This window comes from Marmota flaviventris, chromosome 19 (assembly GCF_047511675.1).
Source record: "Marmota flaviventris isolate mMarFla1 chromosome 19, mMarFla1.hap1, whole genome shotgun sequence".
Lineage (NCBI taxonomy): Eukaryota > Metazoa > Chordata > Mammalia > Rodentia > Sciuridae > Marmota > Marmota flaviventris.
In genome coordinates, this window is record NC_092516.1 from 10,586,384 (window position 1) to 10,609,672 (window position 23,289).

At 36.0% G+C, this 23,289-nt stretch overlaps 1 protein-coding gene and 1 non-coding gene across 6 annotated transcripts in view; one reads left to right on the forward strand and one right to left on the reverse strand.

Moving 5' to 3' along the window:
- The window catches only part of Mrtfb (myocardin related transcription factor B), a 237,850-nt gene that overhangs the window by 106,302 nt on the left and 108,259 nt on the right, over nucleotides 1-23,289 (forward strand). The window lies entirely within an intron of this gene.
- Trnaa-agc (transfer RNA alanine (anticodon AGC)) lies at nucleotides 23,172-23,244 on the reverse strand. The gene has a single exon. It is a non-coding gene; the product is annotated as a tRNA-Ala (tRNA).

Consider the following 23,289-nt stretch of genomic DNA (forward strand, 5'->3'; position numbering starts at 1 on the left):
TTCTGCCAAGCAGGTGCAAAGAAGCAGTGGAGATTAAATGATCAATCATGGAGTAGAAAGAGAATATCGGGGGAGAAAGCAGCATAGGATCAGTGGCATGGGGACCCCAGTACGGTTAGTTGTTGGATTCAAAATTTGAGAGAAGGGGAGTTGGTCAGAGGGCAGGTATGTGAAATTAGGGTGGTGAAGAGTGCTCTTGTTTAGGGGCTGAATGTGGGGTGGAGTAGCTGGGGGAGGGGGAAGGGTGGCTGGAGACCAGCCACGGGGGAGGGGGAGAAGGCTGTTATCTGATGATGGCAGAGTCAGAGCTGAGGGATGCTAGGAAGAGAGAGAATTTTTGGGAAACAAGGATAAACTGGTTGATGCCTGTTCCACGTCTAAGCCCAGCAGGGTGAGGGATGTGAAAGGAAGATCGGCACCACTCAGAAGGGCTGCCAGGCACCTGCCAGGTCTTCTGCTTCTATTCTGCCACCACAGTCTGTTCCTAACTTATAGCCAGAGTGGTCACTTGGCAGTAGAAGTCCAGTATCTTTGTTCCTGTCTCAGCTCAGAGGCCTCTAGGATCTAGCCTCTCGTCTCCTTCACTGCTTCTGCTCTGTGCACTCGGCCTGTTGGTGTGCACCACGAGTGTTCCTGCCATGGGGCCATTGCCGTTGCTGTTGCCTCTGCCTGGAATTCTGTTTTTCCAGGTATCTGTCAAGCTTGCTCCCTCACCTCACTCACGTCTTTACTCAAGTGCCTCTTTAGACAGAAGTGTCAGTGCTTCTTTGAGCACACTGTCTGAAATGGCACTCATTTGTCAAGCATTCACGGCCACCTTTCCTGCCTTAATTTTCTCTACAGAACTTGTCATTATTTGACAGTATACATTTTATTTATTATTGGTGTATTGCATGAGGGAGAAGTTTCTGAGTTATGATCTTTATTTTTTAATAGTACATTTCCCTGTACCTAGAATTTGGCAAACAGTGGGTGTGTATATTAGTTGAATATAGAATGAATGAATGAATGACCCAGATAGTGAATGGAGGAAGGGGTGAACAGATCAGCAAACAAACACAGGCAGCAAGGATGTATGTATTCACATTAGAAATTTCAGAATTCAGGATCCTGGCGGGGCATAGGATATGACTGTTATTGTGGGAGGTTGAAGTGCAGAGAATGGGAATGTTCCTGTTGTTGAGGAAGTTGAGTTACTGAGGCGTTGGATAATTAGAAGGAATTCCCACTTCAATAGCATAATGGCAGGAGATTACAGAGAAAAACTACCACTCGAGCCAAAGCCACTGAACAATTTAGGAGGGGTCTGAGTGGTACATAGATGACTCTGACAAAAATCAGGGGAGGGGATGGTTTTTAAGAAAAGCATGTTCACCAAGAACCGAAGTAGCAGTTGTGAGGTGTTGCCCTCCCCTCACATCAAACTCCCCCACCACCCCCAATTCTCCCAAGTATGCTGAGTTCAGTGTGAGCTCGTTTGGCCTATTAGGCCTCTTGATTTTTCTCAAAATCAGAAATCTTACATATATGAAACTAAAATCTGTTGACACTAGTTTTTACAAGTCTGTTGCTCTTGCATGGGATATCAAGAGTCTCAATAAAAATAGTAAGATTTGCTAGTTCCTTTGGATCTTTAGGGTAGAGTACTAGCATTTGCTTTTTAAACTGTCACAGGTTCAAAATACAGAGTATGACTTATACTGATTTGTTTGTGGTTGGAAATTTTCATGTTGCCAAAGTCTTCCCAATTGACATCTGAATATCTGAATATCTCAAATTATGCTTCTGGTAAACTTGTTATTTTAAAGTGCCCTGTCAGACCATAGTACTTAACAAAATTGGCAGAAAACTGCTCAAAGCCTCATTATTATTCACACTCATTGTAAGTGTTCTACATGTTTCAATATACAGCATTCATTTTGACCATTGGAAGTTCATTTTAGGTATGCTTTATTACATGGAGGGATTATTTTACCCCAGCCCAAGTAAGCAAAGCCTAAACAAAGCATTTAAAATTCATTTCCTATATTTATTCTATTTTTAGGTCTGAAGTGCCTTCCAGAACATCAGAAAGAATAGTCCACTTTTAAATAGGATTTCTTCTGGACCATAACTGTTTTCCTGCCTGCTCTTGAGGCTGCACTCCACCATATTTGGGCTGGCTCCCCCTGAATATTTTTGTATAACAATATATATATCAACAAATCTCATTATTGTGATTATAATAGTGGGATTTGTTGTTATATATTTGTATGTGCACATGATATAACAATATAATTTGGTATGTGCACATGATATAACAATATAATTTGATTATAATAGTGGGATTTGTTATATATTTGTATGTGCACATGATATAACAATATAATTTGTGTGTATGTGTGTGTGTGAGAGAGAGAGAGAGGGTGTTTTTTTTTTTTTTTTTTTTTAAGTATTTTTTAGTTGTAGTTGGACACAATGCCTTTATTTTATTTACTTATTTTTATGTAAATAAAAATCATTCCTCAATATTTCCCCTTTTCTTCCCCTCTTCCCTGCCCCTGGTCTCTTTCCTACTCTACTGGTCTCTTGAGTTTTCATGAAGAAAACCTTTCTTTTCCTTCTTTAATTTCTACATATGAGAAAAAACATATGACCCTTGGCCTTCTGAGTTTGGCTTATTTTGCTCTCAAATTTCATCTATTTTGCTGCAAATGTCACAATTTTATTCTTTGTTTGGCTTAATAAAACTTAGTTTTGTGGGGCTGGGGTTGTGGCTCAGCGGCAGAACGCTCGCCTTGCATGTGTGAGACCCTGGATTCGATCCTCAGGACCACACAAAAGTAAACAAGTGAAATAAAGGTGTTGTGTCCAACTACAATTAAAAAATAAATTAAAAAAATTTTTTAAAAAAACCTAATTGCGTACATATACCTCATTGACCACATTTTCTTTATCCATCTGTTGATGAACACCTAGGTTGGTTTTATATTTTGGCTGTTGTGAATTGTGCTTCTGTATACATGTATACATGAGTATATTACTAGTATGTATCGCTGTAGTATGCTGACTTTAATTCTTCAAGATAAACACCAAGAAGCAGAATATCTGGGTCATATGGTAGTTTTATTGCTGACTTTTGAGGAACCTTCATACTGATTTCCATAGTGGTGGTAGTAATTTACAACAGTGTAAAAGTGTTCCTTTATCCAACATCCTCTCCAACATTTTTTATTGTTTGCATTCTTGATGACTGTCATCCTAACTAGAGAGATGAAATTTCAGTGTAGTTTTGATTTGCATTTTCCTAATTGCTAAAGCTGTTGAACATTTTTTCATGTTGGCCATTTGCATTTATTCTTAAAAGTGTCTTGTTTGCCAGGTGTAGTATTATTTCCTGAGCTTTAGGAGTCCTATTGAGCATGTCATTACCTACGCATGCCTGTAATTCTAGCAAATCAGGAGGCTGAAGCAGGAGGATTGCAAGTTTGAGGCCAGCCTCAGCAATTTAGCAAAACCCTATCTCAAAATAAAATAAAAAGGGCTAAGAATGTAGCTCAGTGACAGAGCAGCTTGGTACCCCCCCAAAAAAAATTTATATTTTTATATATAAAAGTTATAGTTGCCCATAACTGGGGTTATGTGTGTGTATGTGTGTGTGAGTGAGAGAGAGAGATAGAGAGAGATTTTTTTTTTTAAGTATTTTTTAGTTGTAGTTGGACACAATGCCTTTATTTTATTTACTTATTTTTATGTGGTGCTGAGGATTGAACCCAGGGCCTCCCCGGTGCTAGGCGAGCGCTCTACCGCTGAGCTACAATCCCAGCCCCTGATGGTGTTGTTTTTTGAGTTTTATATATACTGGATATTAATGCTCTGTCAGGAGAGCTAGCAAAGCTATTTTCTCATTCTGTAAATTCTCTCTTTACATTCTTAGTTGTTTCCTGTGCAGAAGCTTTTTAATTTGATGCCATCCCGTTTATTAATTTGGGGTATTTTTCCCTGAGCTTTAAGAGTCCTGTTGAGGAAATCGTTGCCTGTGTCTATATGCTGGAGTGTTGACCCTATGTTTTCTTCTAGGAGTTTCAGTGTTTTTGGTCTAATTTCTAGGTCTTGGATGTATTTTGAGTTGACTTTTTTGTGCAGGGTGAGAGCCTCACTGAGTTTTCCTCAGCTTTCAGCCATTATTTTCGCTATTTTGGTTTTTTCCGTTTCTTCTTTTCTTTCTAGTCCACATGGACTAATAAATTCTAATTATACTTTAGATCTCAGTGTAAGTGTCATCTTCTTAGGGAGGTTTTATGTATTTTCCTCTTGGTCCTTCTACGTTGGGTCCCTCTACTGTGGACTGTCATCCTTATGGTTTCCATCATAATTCATTACACCCTATTGTGATTATGTGCTTCATATCCTGTGACCTTCAAAATCTATAACCCCCCCAAGGGAATATTTTTTTATCTTGTTTATCTCTGTATTTTCAACACCTAGAATAAATAATGCCTGGCACATGGAAAGCCCTTCACAGAAACTTTTTGAATGAATGAGTGAAAGTCCTAGGTTCTTCCTCCTTACCATACAGTCATGGCTGGTGACCACTGTTATTTGCAGCACCACTTGATACAAGTGTTTGCAGTACTTGACACAAGTACAGAAAGGATCAGGTCTCCTCTACTGAGAAAGAGTCAAGTCGCTGTGTTCGAGGCTATGCTACTAATAGTGATTGGGAGGGTGACCTCAAACTCTCTTCCAGCCTCCCAGCTGGCTTTACTTGGAATTACTCTGAGAGGAAGATCTGGTACTTTTTGCTAATTTACCTAATCTGTCTTCTGTGTGGCAGCCCAAAGAGGAAGAATTATAAAGTAAATTCTGTGAAATAGGTTTTTTGGTTTTGTTTTGTTTTTGTTCTTTCTCCAATGCTAATACTGTTAAGTCTGCTAGGATCACACTGTCAAATTTCTAAGATTTTAAGGCAAAGTTCCATAAAGAAGTTAATCATGTGATGTGCTTATATGTGGTATCTGAAAGTTTCATACTATTGTTAAGTAAGGGTAATGATGGATATAAACATTTTGAACAAATAATCAGTAACTCATTTTTCCCAATTTAATTAATCTAACAAAAGTTTATTTTTCATGTTGTAGAGAACCATTATCCCTTTTCTTAAACCTGAAGCCCAACTGCATGCTTAGAATACAGACCTTTTTGAATTTTAAAGAGATAATATGCTACCCAACATGGTGTGGTCTGGGGCAATTTCCCATAGTCAAACTTGAAATAGAATAAATACTATAAATAACCTCAGGTCAGTTCAGGTTATTATTTTGCTGCCAGGTTGGGCCACAGATTAATTAAGGAGAAACTTTTGAGGTTTTGGAGTTTGGGAGCTTTGGAGTTGATATGCAGGTTAAGTACACACTTTGGTGTGATGACTACTGTCTCAGGATCCTCTGAAGGCTCCTGTCTCTCTTAAGTGCCACCATTAGCTCATGTCAGCACTCGGTTACCTGGATCATGGGCACCACCACCTCCCTCAATCTCTTTGCCTCCTGTTCTTTAGCAATCCATTCTCCATGGTGATTGTTCTAACTCAAATTTTGTTCATATCTTGTCTCTGTACACATCCTTTCAGTAGCCTCTTATTGCCCTGAAGATAAGTACATGCTTCTTATTTCTTAATCTGTCATGCAATTCTCATTATGATCTGGGCCCATCCAGTTTACCTCTCAAGCCCTTCAGTAGCCACTCCCTACTTGGCCTTCATTAAAACACATTTGTTGTGTATCATAGTTCTACTTGCCTGCTCATTTCATCTTCTGTCTGGAATAGTCCTTTACTCCTGCCTCTGCCTTCACATCACTTTACTAATTCATTCATCTTTCTTGTCTCAAATTAGATGTCACTTCTAAGGAAATGTTTCTACCCCTCCCTACTTCTAGATTAGGTACCTTATCTTTGTATTTGGGCAACATCTTATTACTGTTGTTGCTTTGTGAGGTAATTATATTGCTGATTCTTCAGATCAGACATTTTAATCTCAGCAGTGATTTTATTTTTTAAACAGGCTCATCTCACTATGGAGTATTTAATACTCTTTGGTGTCTTGACACTTGGCCTGCTGAGCCACTTACTGTTGCTCTCCACATTTGCCTTGCTTTATGAGGTCGATTTCTAGAGATGGTTCTAAATAACCTACACCAGGTTTCTCCACCTTGACACTATTGACATTTTGACCCTAATAAATATTTGTTGTAGAGGGCTGTCATAGTAAGCACCATTATAATATGTTTGCTGCATCTCTGGTCTTTACTCAGTAGATGCTGGCAACCCCTTCCCTATTTATGACAAGCAAAATTGTCTTCAGGCATTGTCAGTAATGTCCTGGAGGCCCAACCATCCCCAGTTGAGATCTATTATTCTAAAAGGAAAACTCTTTGAGGCAGGAATATGCTTGTGTGTGTCTTCATATCTGTACCTTAGCACATGTAGGTCTCCTAAAATTAATTGCACTAGATTAATGAATAAGGTGGGGATGTGGGAATCAGGCAAGGAAGGGGATAGATGGACAGATAAATGGAGATGCTGTCTCTGCTGTCTCACTATATGGCGAGTGGTTTTCAGGGAATTGAAGTACCACACACCATGGGCTCCTATTTTTACCTGTTTGGCCATCACCACAAGGAATTCTTCCCTGCCCTAGAGTCATAGGCCACAGATCCTCCCGAGCTGCTCAGAGTCTGCCTTAGAATCAACCAGGAAACATTTGTTAATGCACTGTATATACAATGTTAAATAGAATTCCTCACAATTTCACTTTTATAGTTCTTTTTTATATTTATGTAATGTTTCTTTAAGATTAAGCTCTGTGGAAGAAGGGACAATGTCAGTTTTGTTCATATGTTTTTCTAGCAGCTGGCACAATAACTGGCCCATGGTGGGCATTTTTGCATAATTTACATAAAAGTGAGGATGCTTGTGTTAGTTCCTCTAAGAGCCCATATTCCTGCAGAAAAGACTGTGCTGATGGCAATGCCATGTTCTGTATCAGAGAGGCAAGCAAGTGCAGTGATGGGTTTGGGTGTGAAGATGTAAGAATAATATAGACTAGAAGCATCTGGAATGACTTTTTGAAAAAAAATTAGAAAATACAGAAGACCATAAAAGAGAAAAAAAAAAAGCTATTAATAGGCTTAATACCAGGAGACAATCATTTTGGTAAAAATGTGGCCTCTTCTTTCTCTTTTTCTTTCTTTAAAATACAAATTACATCATACTTTGAAATATTTCATGAAATCAGAAAAATTTAGAGAATGCCATAATCTCTGCCCAGTTTAGTCAAATCATGACATTTCACTACCTTTGTTTGACAGTAAAAGATAAAGATGATAAAAACATAACATATTTAGTACACATGCATAGGTAGATGGTATCCCCTGTGGACCCCTCCAGCTGCCATGTCCCCATCTTCTTTCTGCAGAAGAGCCATTGTCCTGAAGTGGCTGCTCATTGTCCCCAGTGCATGGCCTTGTACCTACATTACATGTATCTGCTGCTGTAAGCAGTGTATTTAGGTTATGTATCTTGAAGTTTGCACAGCATCATACTGTGTATATCTTTCTATGACTTGTTTTTTTCTCTCTCATTATATGTGAAATATATCTCTGTAGATATATACACTTTAATTTTTGCCATATGGTGTCCCAGGATTATACCACAATTTATTCATTCTGTCAATGGAAGTTTTGGTTCCTTGCTTTGTGATTGGACAGTATGGCTGGGAATATTGTAGTACACCTTCTTGTGAATATGTTTGATACCTTCTCCAGGGTTTATTTGTTTACTTGTTTTTGCGGTGCTGAGGATGGAACTTGGGGCCTTGTATATCCTAGACAAATGTTCTACCACTGAGGTACCCCTCTAGCTATTGTAGGGTTTGCACCTAGATGTGGAATTGCTGATGCGTAAGGTTTGCTTGTCCTCAGCTTAACTAGATATTAGCAGATCACAGTAGCTGTTGAAGTTTCAACCCCTAACAGCACTGTCTGAGAATTCCTATTGCTTCATATTCTAGCTAAGTATTGGTATTGTCAGACTTTGAAATTTTTGCCAGTAATTTGAAATAATGCATTTCCTTGATTTCTAGTGAATTTGAGCATCATTTCTTATGTTTATTTAACTGTTTCAATTTCCTTTTCTGTGATGTGTCTGTTTTCTTTTGTTTTAGATTCTTATGTATTCTAGATTCATCTTTTGTTGATATTTTGCATTTCAGATGTGTTTCCCATATTTCATATATGTTCTCCATGGTGGCTTATCTTTCTACTTTGTAAAATTCCTATACAGCAAAATATATAACATTTTAATTGAATCAAATTAGTCTCCATTTATGGTGGGGTTTTTTTGTATGAGATTTAATGCTTCTGAATTCTAATTATTTTAGGGTCACAAAGAGATCCTATCATGTTTTCTTCTAAAAGTTCTGGTTTTCTTTTCTTTTTTCTTTTTTTTTAGTGTAAGTCTAATCCACATGGAATTATTTTTGTGTAAGGATATGAGATAGGGAATAACTTTCCATGCAAATAAACTGGTTGCACAAGCCAAGCCAGTGTTGCTGATTGCATGGTCCATCTTTGCCCTCACTGATTTGTAGTTCCACCTTGTCATGTTTTTGGATTGCTCAGTATGCATGGATTCATTGTGCTGTGATATATTCTTGGTCACTTCTATGTTCTCTAATTTCTGTGGCTTTACATATTTATGTATTGTGCAAGGCCCCGCTGTAAGAACCTTAAGCAGATGGTAATGATTGGAACTTGGGGTCTGGGGGTAGAACAGTGAATGGTTACCCTAGGAGAGTATGTGGGCCTGATATTGTTTGAGGGCTTTGAAGACTAGGGCACAGATTAGATCTGCCTGAGGGACCCAGTGGGTTACTGGGTGCTAGTGGATATAGCAGTAGTATCTGGGGCTGTGATCTTTGGCAACAGTCAGTGGTATTTTCATAGGGGACTAAGAGTCTTAAGATGTTATTATTTGTGTGTTTCCCCATAAACTTGCGTGTATTTTCCCCCCTTGGAGATATTTCAGTTAACTTTTTTTGGCATCACAATTCTTATTCACACATAGAACAATTTTTCATACCTCTGTTTGTATATAAAGTATACTCACACCAATTCATGTCTTCATACATGAACTTTGGATAATGATGTCCATCACATTCCACCATCCTTGCAATGCAATCCCCTGCCCCCTCCCTTTCCTTCCCTACCCCTCTTCCCTATTTAGAATTCATCTGTGCTCTTTTTTAAAAGATTGCCCTCCTAAAACCTCACCAGATGCCTCACTTCTGTTACATCAGAAGCCTTAGAACTGGTTATTATAAACATTTCTTGCTTTGGTGTTATGCCCTCTTGAAAAGTGGTTCATAGCCTTGCCATTCTCTTTTTCAGTTCATGTGATTTTTTCCCCCTTAAGCTTTAGGCTTAGTTTATCCCCCTCTACTTTGTACTGAATTGAATCAGAAAAAAAAATGAATGCTATTTTTAAATGCCATTATTTCTTTGAAGAAAAGCTTCAATTTAAAATGTTTGTCTAAACTGCAAGAGGTTTCTATCACCTGCTCCTGCTCCTGCTAAGAATGAGTAACACGACCTTTTCCCAGATTTCAGAGAACAAGAGCAATGTCACGATGCTTCAAATGTATGTTGTTGTATTCTTTATTTTATGGCATTTGAACTCTTCTTGAGTAGAACCAAGTTAGTAAGAATCAAAAAACTCAGAGAAAATTGGCTAGTATACAGTTTATTAAGGCCTATGAAACCTCTGGGGCTTCTGTGGTGTTTGCAGAAGTATTAAAAGAAATACAGAATGAGAAGAAAAACCCCAAACCATTTTTTTTCCAAATTGGAAATAACTTTATTATCTTTGCAGACTATGAAAGCACTGTACACTCATGATAAAAATTTTGTGCCATACCAAAGATACAGAATAGCACTCCACAAAAGAATGTTCTGCAGTGAAGGAAATGCTCTAGACTATGCTCTCTGGTAGTCATTAATCACTTATGGCCCTTGAGCACTTGAAGTGAATTGTGCAACTGTGGAACTGAATTTTTAATTTTATTTAATTACTTTTTACTTGAATAGACACATGTGACAAGCAGCTACTGTATGGGACACCCTGTGATAGAGAGCCAGGTTGTACATACACTTCCACATCTGTCTCCGCCTTCCCATTTTTCTCCCCTTTCCTGTTTCTTTGACATTTACCGTGCTATACACACACTCTCCCTGCCTACCTGCCCACCTCCACTCTCCCTTCCTGCCCTGTTCTTTCTCTTGTTCTCTCAGTGGCTATATTTATACATTCTACTCAGTGAACAAGTTTTTCTCCTTAATTATGTATCATGGGCATTTTCCCTTTTCAGTACCTATAGATCCATCTCATTTTTGTCAATTGTAGCACAATTTCAGTGGAATAAATGTACCCACATTTATTTAACCTATTAATGAAAAATAGGTTGTTTTCAGTTTTTCTCTGTTAAAATATTTTTTAACCACTGCCCTTCCTGTTACTTTTTTTTTTTTTTTTTCTTGTGTGTTCTTTGAGTACCCATGGCTTGGGTTGGGTTGGATTGTTCAGAACTATGAAATCTGCTTTTTCATTTGTACTTGGAATCTATGGGAATTTCCTTAGAGCTTCAAATAAAGACCCCATGAGAATCTGCTTGAAGCCTTTTCTAGTGCAGTAACATGGTTCTGACTGCTTTTTGTTCATTGTGCACAAAAGAGAGAGACTGGAATGCTATATTAACATAAATGTTAGCCTTCTGCAGTCTGTTCCAGAGAGGCAGGCCAGATGCAATCATGGCAAGGTTGTATGTAGTGGCAGCACCAGGAGTACCTGCTGCCCAGACCTTCCAGAAGGCCATCTCTGTTTCACAGTCAGGATTCCTGGGAGTAAATATGTGGGTCTCCAGATCTCCCCTAGATTTGAAAGAAAATTGAATTCTAGCCAATGGCTTAACCCATTCTGTTCCATTCCCCCAGATGTGGAACATCTATAAAAGCTTGAATTCAATATGGAATATAACTATGTAATTCAATCATACTATAATAATATAGCAATTATAATATAATTAAAATTAAGATGTATAAGTTCTAGATTATTATTTTTTCAACATATTTTAATGCACCTGTGCCAATTTCATTAAAATATTTGCAGAATAGAAAACTTGGGACTTACTGGGTTCATGTAAATCCAGCCTAGCAAAGAGAATGGTCATGCCAGGGAAAGAAGTCGTTGAGGGAAGCAGTAGTGATGGGTGAGGATAAGCAGATTTCTCTAGTCAATATCTCAGTTTTGTCTTTTATTTTTTTTAAACAATATCTTCCAGAAATTTTCTGAAAATATTCTGTTGCCACTTGTAAAAATTCAGACCTTTTATTTTTGGAATAACTCATTAATGAAATTCTTTCTAATAGTTGCTTTTCCTATTTGGCAAGTAGGTTTTCATGCATTAAGTATGCCTTTAGAAAGTTGATAATATGCTAAGGTGGTTTCCCAGTGATAATTAAAGATCTTTAATCTTATCTGAAAATATTTTTTCTTAAGGATAGTGATGTATTTATAGAAAATAATGAAAGTAATGCTTGAAAAGTGAAGGCTTTGCAAAGTACAAAAATCTGAACTGCATGCCCTTTCATGAGTTCAGTCATTTTCAGCACAGAAATTATAACCCTTAATAATTGCTTTTAAGGACTAAATTCAAGATCGTGAGCTTCTCTGGCTACTTTAAGCAAAAGTCAGAGATACCAATGTAATAAGGAATAAAAGGTACATGGAAATATTGTTTTTCTGACTGAACTTAAAAAATAAACTTTGGGAAACTTTTATAATCCACTGAGATTAGTTTGGGTCCCTAGTTTTAAGAGATAACTTTAGGAAAAATACCTTTTCCTGAAAAATTTATAAGTTGTTTTTCTTTTTTTCTTTCTTTGTTAAAAAAAAATTTCCTAGATTATACATATAGCCATGTAATATAGCCAAATATCTCAAAATTCAAATGCCTGTTAAATCCCAAATATTAGAAAACATAGTGCAAAGTATAAATATTAATTTCAATCCCTATTACTTTTAGAACTAACCTATATTCCTGTACCAGGAATTTAAAAATTCTATTATCATTATTCATCAGAATATTTTTGTGTATGTGTCAGAATAGTTGGTAGGAATAAAGTTTTCTGTTCGGAAGTTTGAAGTATAATTAGAAAGTCAAGACAAGCTAGAAATAAGGTTTGTGCAGCTGGAAATCATAAAATATCATTATTATTTTTGTTATTTTATATAATAGGTGCAGGAAACCAAGAATGTGGTAGGCAAAATAATAATAACACCAATTGTTCACGTTATCGACATTTCTGAGTTGTTCAAGTTTCTGCTCTGTACATCACGTGTTTCCTCAGTGCTCCCATCAGTCCCATGAAGTGAGTACCTTTGCTGCCCTCATTTTTAACTAAAAATCCGGTGGCTTTGATGGTGTAAGTGGCTGCCCACCAGCTGGAAAATTTCAGGGCTGAATTTGAATCCAGGCCAACTGTAAGCTCTCACCTATACAGCTCTAACGTGCCAGGATCTCTCGCAAAACAGGGCAACACACTGTGACAGTGAGGTAAGCACATCAGTCAAGGAAGAGCCTGACTAAATGAAGCCAGCAAGTGCTTACTAAATGCTTTCTCAGCACCCGGCATTCTTCAAGCACTTAATGTATGTTTTCTCCTTTAATTTGCAAGGGAAATTTTATTTATACCCATTTTACAAAGAGGCATAGGGAGGTTAACTAACTTGCCCACAGTCATGCTGCTTGTAACTTGTGAAGTTGGAATACTGTGAAGTGATGGATTAGCATCAGTTTAAGAAAGATTTTTTTATTAGTTTATTGCAAGGATTTCCCTAGTTCTGTTCAGGTATCAAGGACTAAGACACACACCTCATCCCCAGCCCTGGGATTCAACCTGGCACTTTACCCTGCCCCTTTTTCTTTTGACTTCTTCAGAATATTACAATGTAATGTTTGACTTTATTTTCAATCAAAAAGATTTTATGCATTCTTAGTTACATTAATTCCTAAGTATTTTATCTGTTTGTTCTTTTTGTTTAATGGGATTTTCCCCCTCCATCTCTTACTAAAAGATCAGAAGCAAATGGAGCGAGGACTGTACATAACAAGATCTAATTTAATCGTGACAAATGTGAGGCCCAAACAAACAAATGTTTGTTACATTAAAACAAACAAAAATGAGTGCAATAGGAAGAGGATGAGGAGCATTTGATTAGAGAAACCACTATAATAGCAGCGACTTACTAAGCTTAGAGATAGTTTTTACAGTAATCCCTTGAGTTTGGGTATTATGTTCCCAACTTATATATGAGGGATTAAGCCTTATTGAGGTTATACATCTTACTCAAGTTCATTAATGCTGACTTTTGCCTCCTTATCCGGCTAACTCCAGAACCTCAGCTCTGAATTAATACCTTCTATACCAGTTCTTTTTGCAGAAAAGGATTTTGTTCAAATTTAACATAAATTCAAATCAAATGAATAAAAACCTCACTAGTGGGTGAGACAGTTTTTCTGCATTTCTCAACTGTTCCCTTATACCCCAGTTAGAATACTGGATTTAGTTTTAGATCTCATAAGTAAGAAAACTTAGATAAACTGTTTTTTAACTAATTCAGGTTGGCATAACCAGAATGGTAAAAAGTAAAAGCATGTTTTAAAATAAACTCGCAGAAGATTGAGAATTAACTATCTCTGTTTGAGTACTTTCATTATGAAAGAATTTAATTGGAGTTTTTCTTTATGATCCCAAGGCTTCAAGTTATATAGCAAGAATATTCCATTTGCTATTGTTATATAACAAATCCCCTCGAAATTTAGTGACTGAAACTAACAATTATTATCTTCTGTGATTTTTGTGGGATTTGAGAAGGGCTTATCTAGTTAGTTCTGGCTTGGTTTCTGATGTAGTTACATTTAAACAGTGATTGGAACTAGACAGCAAAGGAAAAGGGAAGCTGAAGAAGGTGGGGGCTGGCCAGGCATCTGTCTCTGTCTCTTCATGTCATCTTAAGACCTCCCCACATGGTCCCTCCATGGGCTAATTTTGGCTTCCTCATGGTGGGGCAGCCTCAAGAAAGTCAGATTCTTGTATGGCACCTCAACATCTCCAAAGATGAGTGTTCTAAAGAGAACCAAGCAGAACTATAATGACCTCGTCCTAAGAGACATGTGTAGTGTCCCTTTCCTGCAGAATAGACTAGTTCAGATTCAAGCAAAGCAAGCTTGCACTTCATCTTTTGATGAGAAGAAAGTCCTAGTCACACTGTAGGAACAATATGTGGGATGAGAGATAGTGTCATGTTCTTCATTGAAAAATAATCTGCCACAACAGTAGTTTCCTTTCAGTAATGGAAGTAACCTTCTGGTGGAACTCTCTGAGAGGCAAAGGACTACCTCTAGAGGGATAAGGAATTTTCATGTTAGGTATTCTCAGAAGAAGGTTAGCTATCCAGAGGAGACAATGGTTCTAATATCTGAAGTGATTTTGGTCTCCTTGTACTCCAGCATAGGGGAGATTGTTCAAAAACATTTGGCTTAACTAATTTAAACATAATAATAATCAAATTTTAAAAATTTATGAATACCATATAAGAAACAATATGAATAACATTCAAATATAACATATCACTTTGTGGAAAGTTTAGAACTTTATACAGTGATCTCAAATCTATAACCTCTAACCTCTGACCTTAAAAATAAGAAGAGCAAACTAAACCCAAGGCAAGTGGAGTGGAGGAAGTAATAAAGATTAAAGCAGAAAATAATAGAATAAATTGGTGAAACCAAAAGTTGGTAGTTTGAATAGATCAAAAAAATAAAAGTGGGCAGACACCATTAGCTGGATTGGCTAAGAAAAAGACTCAGATTACCAAAATCAGGAATGAATGTGGAGATATAACTACTGACCTGTTCAGCATCATACAGTGTGTCTAGCCAGAGTGATTAGGCAGAAAATGAAATAAAAATTTTCCGGATTGGAAAGGAAGAATTAAAACTTATCTATTTGCAGATAACATTATCTTATATATAGGAAATCCTTGAAGAATCTAGGAAAAAAAATCTGTTCAAACTAATGAAGTAGTTCAGCAGGGTTGCAGGATACAAGATTAAAATACAAAATGAGTTGTATTTCTGTGTACTAGCAAATAAAAAATAAAAATTTAACATAGCAATTTCATTTACAACAGAATCCTAAATAAATAAGACTAAATTTACCAAGAAAGTGTAAGACCTATACACTGAACATTATAAAACACTGTTGAAAGAAATTTAAGATGATGTAAATAAATGGAAAGGCATCCCATGTTTATGGGTTGCCAGACTTACTATTATCAAGATATCAATATTCCCAAGTTAATGTACAAATTCAACACAATACCCATCAAAACCCTAATTTCTGTTTTGACAAAATGGGCAAGCTGAAGTTCATATGGAAATTTAAAGGACCCAGTTAATCAAAAAATCTTGGAGGGGTGGGGAACAGAGTTGGAAGACTCACATTTTCTAATTTCAAAGAAATTAGGGATTATGAGGAAGCCTCAGTATGCAAGACATTGTGGTGCTGGCATATGGATAGGCATATCAGTTAATGGAATAGAATTGAGAGTGCAGAAATGGACCCAAATAATTATGGTAAATTAAATTAAAACAAAAGTACCAAGACCATTCAAAGGGAAAAGGGTGCTCTTTTCAACAAATCTTTGCTGAGACAACTGGGTATCTTGAAGCAAAATAATGAAGTTGTATCCTTACCTCGTATCATATACAAAAAGTAACTACAAATGTATCAAAGACCTAAATGTGAAAACTGAAAGTATAACTCTTTAAAGAAAGTTTAGGCACAAAAGTTTATGAATGTAGATTTGGTGCTTGTTTCTTAAATATCATATCAAGAACACAAGTACAACCAAAAGAAAAAAAAAAGATGAATCACTCTTAATCAGCAATAAAAACTTATGTGTCAAAGTCATTATGAAGAAAGTGAAAAGTCAACCTGGAGTTGAAGATATTTGACAATCTGTAAGATTTATTCATTATATATATTTATATTTATTCCATATATTTAAATAGCAAGAACTGTCTAATCAACAATAAAACACAAATATTTAAAAATGAATATTTCTGCAAAGAAGATACTCAAATGTCCAATAAGTACATAAAAAGATGTTTAACACTTTTAGTCATTAGGCAACTGCCAGTCCAAATCACACATTTCATATCCACTAGGATAGCTCTGATTTTTTTTTTTTTTTTTTTAATGTGGGAAAATCACAACCCTATTAACTTGCTCTTGGGATTATAAAATGATGTGACCATTACAGGCATTTGGGTATTTCTTCAAATAGTTAAACATAAAATTACCGTGTGACCCAGGAATACCACTTTTCTGTGTAGTTCCAAGAGAATTGAACGCATACGTTCATCCAAAAACCTGTACACTGATGTTCACAGCAACATTATTCATAAAAACTAAAGGATGGAAACAATGTACAGTTCATCCTAAGATGAATAAACAAATGTGGTAAATCCACATGATGAATTATTACTCAACCGTGTAAAGGAGTGAAATACTGCTACTTGGGACAACATGGATAAATCTTGAAAACATGCTGAGTGAAAGGAGCTACACATAAAAAAACCACTTGTTCTTTGACACTGTTTATATGAAGTGACTGGAACAGGCAAATCCAGAGAGGAAAAAAGTGAATTCATGGTCACCAGAGACTGAAGGAAGAGGAGATTAGGAAGTGATTGCTCATGGGTTCAGGATTTATTTTATATGTGATGAAATGTTCTGAAATTAGATAGTGATGGTTGTACACCTTGTGAATGTACTAAAACCCACTGAATTGTACATTTCAAAATGATGAATTTTATAGCAAAGGAATTCTATCTCAACAAACAAAAAAGAATACCTTATTCACAACTACAGCATGAGTCAAAATTTTTACAACTGATTAAAATTGCTGTTTTATATATGAGAGTATGTTTAATGCAGGGAAGAACTCAATAGTATTTTGAAGGAATCTGATAAAAATTAGGATAGTTGATCTCATTTAACCAATGGTGTTAGACACTTTTTAGTAGTTCTTCTACCTGTTAGGTTCTTTAAAAACTCTAAAGATTGGGTTTTATTTGGTATGAACTCCAAGCTGTTTTTTGAGTACAATATTAAGAAATTCTGCAAGAAATTCAATAGTAGTAAAATAATATTGCTTAAGTAATAATTTGTGTTAACAGATATCAGAAAACTTTAAAAGACCCAAGTTTCTAATTTGAGATACTTTTGGACTCAGCATAAATCTTTATAAACTCCTTTGTGGTAGAGCTTCACGTATTCATCCTCCACTTGACCCATGCACTGAATTACCAACCTTCTCCATTTCCCTTGTCCCAAGACATAAAGGTTATAGCCAGAGGGTAATGCTGAAGTCTGGTGAAACGTTTTCTTTTCTTACTAGTGGAGTCATATGTTAGCCAAAAGTCAGCTGTGTTTGTTCCTAAATATGTTTATGCCATTTATAATAGTTGAAATACTATGTAAACTGATGAGATACAAGTGCTAAAAGCTTAAATGTTTGGAAGCAAAAAGCCATGTTGCTTAAATAATACTTTCAAACAGGTGCAGATGAGAAAAGAATGGGTTAAAATTTGTAAAAACATAAATTCGGTACTAAAAATCCTTCCCGTTTTTTTTCCACTTTGCAAAAAACAAAAATCACAGACATTACTAATTTATGCCAGAGAGCCAGTACTTCCACAAAGAAACAAGAGCCTTCTTGACACTGTACTTGAAGACCAGCAAATGAATCAACATTTATGCACTTCAATTTAAAAGAAAGTGTTTTTAAGATCTATGTATATTGTTTTTAATGACTCCTTTTTAAACTCAGATTTTCAGTTTACTAACCAATTAACTGGTATGGTTGCATCAGACGAGGGGTGACTTGTGAATGTACTAAAACCCACTGAATTGTACATTTCAAAATGACGAATTAACTTATTTAACGAATATAGTTAAATAAGTGCTAAAGAACTGAATTACAAATTAGGGGTTCGTGGTTCCTGTCCTGCTACCTAACTAGTACCTACCTTGGACAAACGGATCAGTCCGGCTAGATTATTTTTTATATTTTAAATGTAAAAGTAAAGAAGTAAATTCTTTTGATCACTAATATCAAGAAGAGTAAAAAGCTAGAAAATAAAAAGGGGAGACTTTTTTCTTTTTAATTTCCATTTCACTTTTCTCTCCTTCTTCCCTTCTTCCTTTACCCCTCCCTGCCTTAGAGAACTTGGAAATAGGAATACAATATATATTTTTTAACCTGTTCAATGAAATATTTGTTTAATCTTTTACAAACATTTACTTCTTAGTATTTAAATCAAATTCTAATTATGGTTTAAAAAATTAGAGTTTGTTTTTAACCCAGTAGTTGTGGAGATTATTCTATCTTAAAAATAATCCTCTAATCAATTCTTATTCTCTGAGAATCATTTGTTATGAATAAACTTAGAAAACGCAGTTCTTTAAGCTAAAAAGACACGGGGTTTGGCCACTTATCTTAGAGAACAAATAACATTTTAAATTCTTTGTCTTTTTATGTAGTAATTTAAAAGCCATGTGTGTTTTAAACTTTTGCTAATTCAAATCTCTATTGATGGATGATCATAATGAATATTTAAAAAGCCCTATTAGGTATTATAGTACTTATTAAGAACTCATCATTTGGGAGGCTAAGTATGCAGTTTGCTCCATATTTATGTTCATATGAAACTTATTCTTCAGTAAACAATTTTTTTAAAAAAATTTATTGTTTGACTTTTTCCCCCTACCTTTGTTATTTATTTATTTATTTTTATATAGTGCTGAGGATTGAACCCAGGGCCTTGCATGTGCTAGGCAAGCACTCTGCAAGCGCTCTACCGCTAAGCCACAACCCCAACCCCTTCGGTAAACAATTTTTTAAAAATTAATCATCACATTGGGATTGTTCAAACAACAGCCACTTGGAGCATAGGAGGGCTGTGACTTTCCTGTATAGTGTATTGTCAGTGTTTGGTACATTTACTGTTCATTTTTGCCTTACATTTAATAGTTACACATAAAATCCAACTTTTACGAATAAATACACACTTAGAATTTGTTTATTTGAAAGAATTGTAACCTAGTGTCAAAAAGATATCCTGTTTATATGTAGTGGTACATCATCACTGCAGATTTCATTTTCTTCTCATCCTGAGTGCAGTTACTGTCACAGTTTCAGTGTTTTGCCAAAAATGGAACAATACAAGAGCATTTCCTTCATCTGCCATGAAGCTCTTGTTAAGCACTGGTGGGTCTGTTCCCTGATGATCTTAAAAGAGCGTACTATAGGGATACTGCCACATCAATGATCATAGCGGCACAATTCACAATAGCTAGACTGTGGAACCAGCCTAGATGCCCTTCAATAGATGAATGGATAAAAAAAAATGTGGCGACTATACACAATGGAGTATTACGCAGCACTAAAAAATGACAAAATCATAGAATTTGCAGGGAAATGAATGGCATTAGAAGAGATTATGCTAAGCGAAGCTAGCCAATCCTTAAAAAACAAATGCCAAATGTCTTCTTTGATATAAAGAGAGCAACTAAGAACATAACAGGGAGGAAGAGCATGAGGAAAAGATTAACATTAAACAGAGACGAGTGGGGGGAGAGAAAGGGAAAGAGAAGGGGAAGCATATGGAAATGGTAGGAGACCCTCAATGTTACACAAAATTACATATAAGAGGTTGTGAGGGGAAGGGGGTGGAACAAGGGAGAGAATTAAACAACAGCAGATGAGGCAGAGAGGGAAGATGAGAGGGGAGGGGAGGGGGGATAGTAGGGGATAGGAAAGGCAGCAGAATACAACAGACACTAATATGGCATTATGTACAGATTATGAATGTGTAACTGATGTGATTCTGCAATTTGTATTTGGGGTAAAAATGGGAGTTCATAACTCACTTGAATCAAATGTATGAAAGATGATATGTCATGAGCTTTGTAATGTTTTGAACAACCAATTAAAAAAAAAAAAAAGCACTGGTGGGTCATGGCTGCCATTTGATGCAGCCTTGATTCCTTGACAACAGGGCCTGTAGTGGATTCATCATTGGAACCCTGGAGCTCAGTGCAGTGCCTGATAGTATGAGCCTTCAGTCTGTGTGTCACAGATTTGTACAAATGGCTCTTTTCATGGCTTAATCTCCCTCATCCTTACCTCCTTCCTCAGCAATCTCTCTTTCCCCGTTCTTTGCTCCAGTTTATTTGCCTCTTGGTACATCCATGTTTTGTAATATGGGCCCTGAAGTTGGAAACCTAGTTTTGATATTAATGTCTTAAATTTATTTAATCAAGTTTTGGTTTTCTCATCTATAAAATGGGCATAATGATCCCATAGAAAAGTCATCAGGGCACAATTAGGGAGATTAAATTTAGTGTTGAGCAGAGTAGAAATACAGTAAATATTCTTTCCTTTTCTTTCTTTTTGTTGTCTTTCCCATTTTTTAAAAATTAAAAGAGGTAAGTTATTTGCCTGAAGTGGGACACTATCTCTCCAGCCATTTTCTTTTTTTCAGTTTTGGTTTTGGGTCTTGGGTTTCTCAAAGTGAGCTCTCTGCCCATAACTCCTCTTCCTGCCTTGCTGCAGTGATGCCACCAGCCATTCCAGCTGCCCATCTGGAACTCTTACCTGCTCTCTCCATTCTTTAATCTCCTTTACCTTTCAAATGGGCTAGTCATCAAACTTTGAAATTTTGCCCCTTAAAGAGTATTTGAGTTTATTTGCTTTTCTGCATTTTTGCTATCTTAGTTTCTAGCATTTCGACCTGAGACTTAGTAACTTGTCTCTGCCAGAATTATCTTTTAAAACTCCTACTCGGGTCATATCACTCTTCTAGAGTACACACTCTCCTCAGTTTTGTGTCTGTCTTGACCTCGCCACCTTGTTTCTACCACTCCCTGCCAGCTGCCCCACATGGCCTCAGCAGCCCTTTTATGTTTGTGCCTCTTACTTTTACTGATGAGAAAATTTCCATGCCTGGCAAACTTCTGCTTATCCTTTTGATTTTTCCTAACTACATTAATACAACTGGACGTTTAATTGTCTAGGTTCCCAGAGCAGTTTATATCTACTTATATTCTACTATTTATATGCTTTAATAATTTCTGACCTCTAACTACTCTAGGCAATGATCGTCAACACTAGCAACAAATTAGAATCACTCTATCCCAGACCAATTATAGCAGACTCTCTGGAGATTCTTCCTTCCCTCTTCCTCTCCTCTCTGGGAATTTTTTTTTTTTTCTTTTAAACCTTGTCAAGTAACATATTGTGAGGAGAGTTCAGAAATACTCATACTGGATATTGGTTCTAAGAAAGCTTTCAGCTAAAATATCCTGTCATTTTATGAATCTGTGGCCTTTTAAATGTAAGAGAATGTAGGTAATCAAGCCAGGAGTTAAATTAGGAAAAAACCAAAGGATGACAACACTTTTCATAACAGTTAATAAAAATGTATGTGGAGTAATGAAATATTTGTGTAGAAATATGTAGTTTTAAACCAATTATTTGATTTTATCTTAATTGTTAAGAGTAAATAGTTTGAACAAAGTGTTCCTTTCTGTGATTTTTTCCCCCCAATTATAAAATTGGGAGGTGAATTTTATTCATATAAATATATAAATGGATTTGATAATGAATTTAAATTTTTTTAGTTGTACATGGACACAATTCCTTTACTTTTTTTTAAGCTTATTTTTATGTGGTGCTGAGGATCGAACCCAGTACCTCACATATGCTAGGTAAACACTCTACTACTGAAGTATAACTCCAGTCCCTTGATAATGAATCCTTGTTACACTTAAGAAATTTCATTTAGAAGAGAATAATATAGGAAACTACAGTATATTGCTAAGAAAATATTTTCATACATACAGTTGACATGATTTTATAAATATAATAGTAAATAAATTTTGAATTAGATATCTAACAAATTGCCACCAGGAGTTTTGGTGGGAAGAACAGATAATGTGAAATAACCCAGGGTTGACATCATTAATTTACCTTGGTTTGTTTGTTTGTATCACAGAATTACTGTGGGTATGTGGTTAACTTTGTCTTTGTACTTCTTCATCCAAGTCTGCTGCTTGATCTTGTTTGTATTTCCCTAAAGTTTGTAATTCAGGGGAGCTTTGAAGGGCAGGGACAATAGCTCTGTTATTGCTAAAACGTCTACCTCTCTTCATTTGACTGATTGTATATTAAACTTCTGAAGTTTGATATTTATATCCTTTGAACTTCTTTATTATTTCACATTCCTTGTACATAGCAGTGATTCTATACCATTTTATTTACAGGTATGTCATATAAATTAGTCATTAGTCACTACGAGCAATAAGGTACAGTGGAAAAAATGTTGGCTTTGGATTCACACTTAATTCAAGACAAATGTTAGGGCTGATTTAGGGATCACCTTATTCTAATAGCCCATCACTTTTTAAAATATGATCTCATTAGTGTTTTCTGGCTCCATTTAGATAAAAGGAAATGAATAGATGAAAAAAATGAAAGTGTACTGTCTCTTTTTTTTTTTCTTTATTTTTTCCTATCACTATAGGAGCATCTAACAATGAAGAGGTTTTTTGTAAGGGTGTTTTAGTTTTTTGTTTTTTGTGCTTCTGAGGATTGAACCCAGGGCCTCAGGTATGCTAGGTAGGTGCTCTCCCACTAAGATACCCTAGCCCAGTGGTTTGTTTCTTGAGAACAGAAGCTGTATTCCAGGTTAATCTTACTTGTATTGTGCTGTGCTTTTACTTCCAGATAAACGTTGGATTTAGCTCATTTGGAATATAGTTATGTTATTGAGATTTGAAGGTATTAACTCTCCTATTCATTCATCTGTTAGTTCTAGACAAATTACCATTTTACCACTCTTTGTCCAGTTAAATCTAAATTAGTTTTACTTTAAAAAAATTTTTTTTGTTTTGAATATTTATTTTTTTAGTTATGGTTGGGCACAGTGTCTTTATTTATTTATTTTTATGTGGTGCTGAGAATCGAACCCAGGGCCCCGCACTTGCTAGGCGAGCGCTCTACCACTGAGCCACAACCCCAGCCCTATAGTTTACTTTCATAATTAAATTATGACCCTGAAAGGAT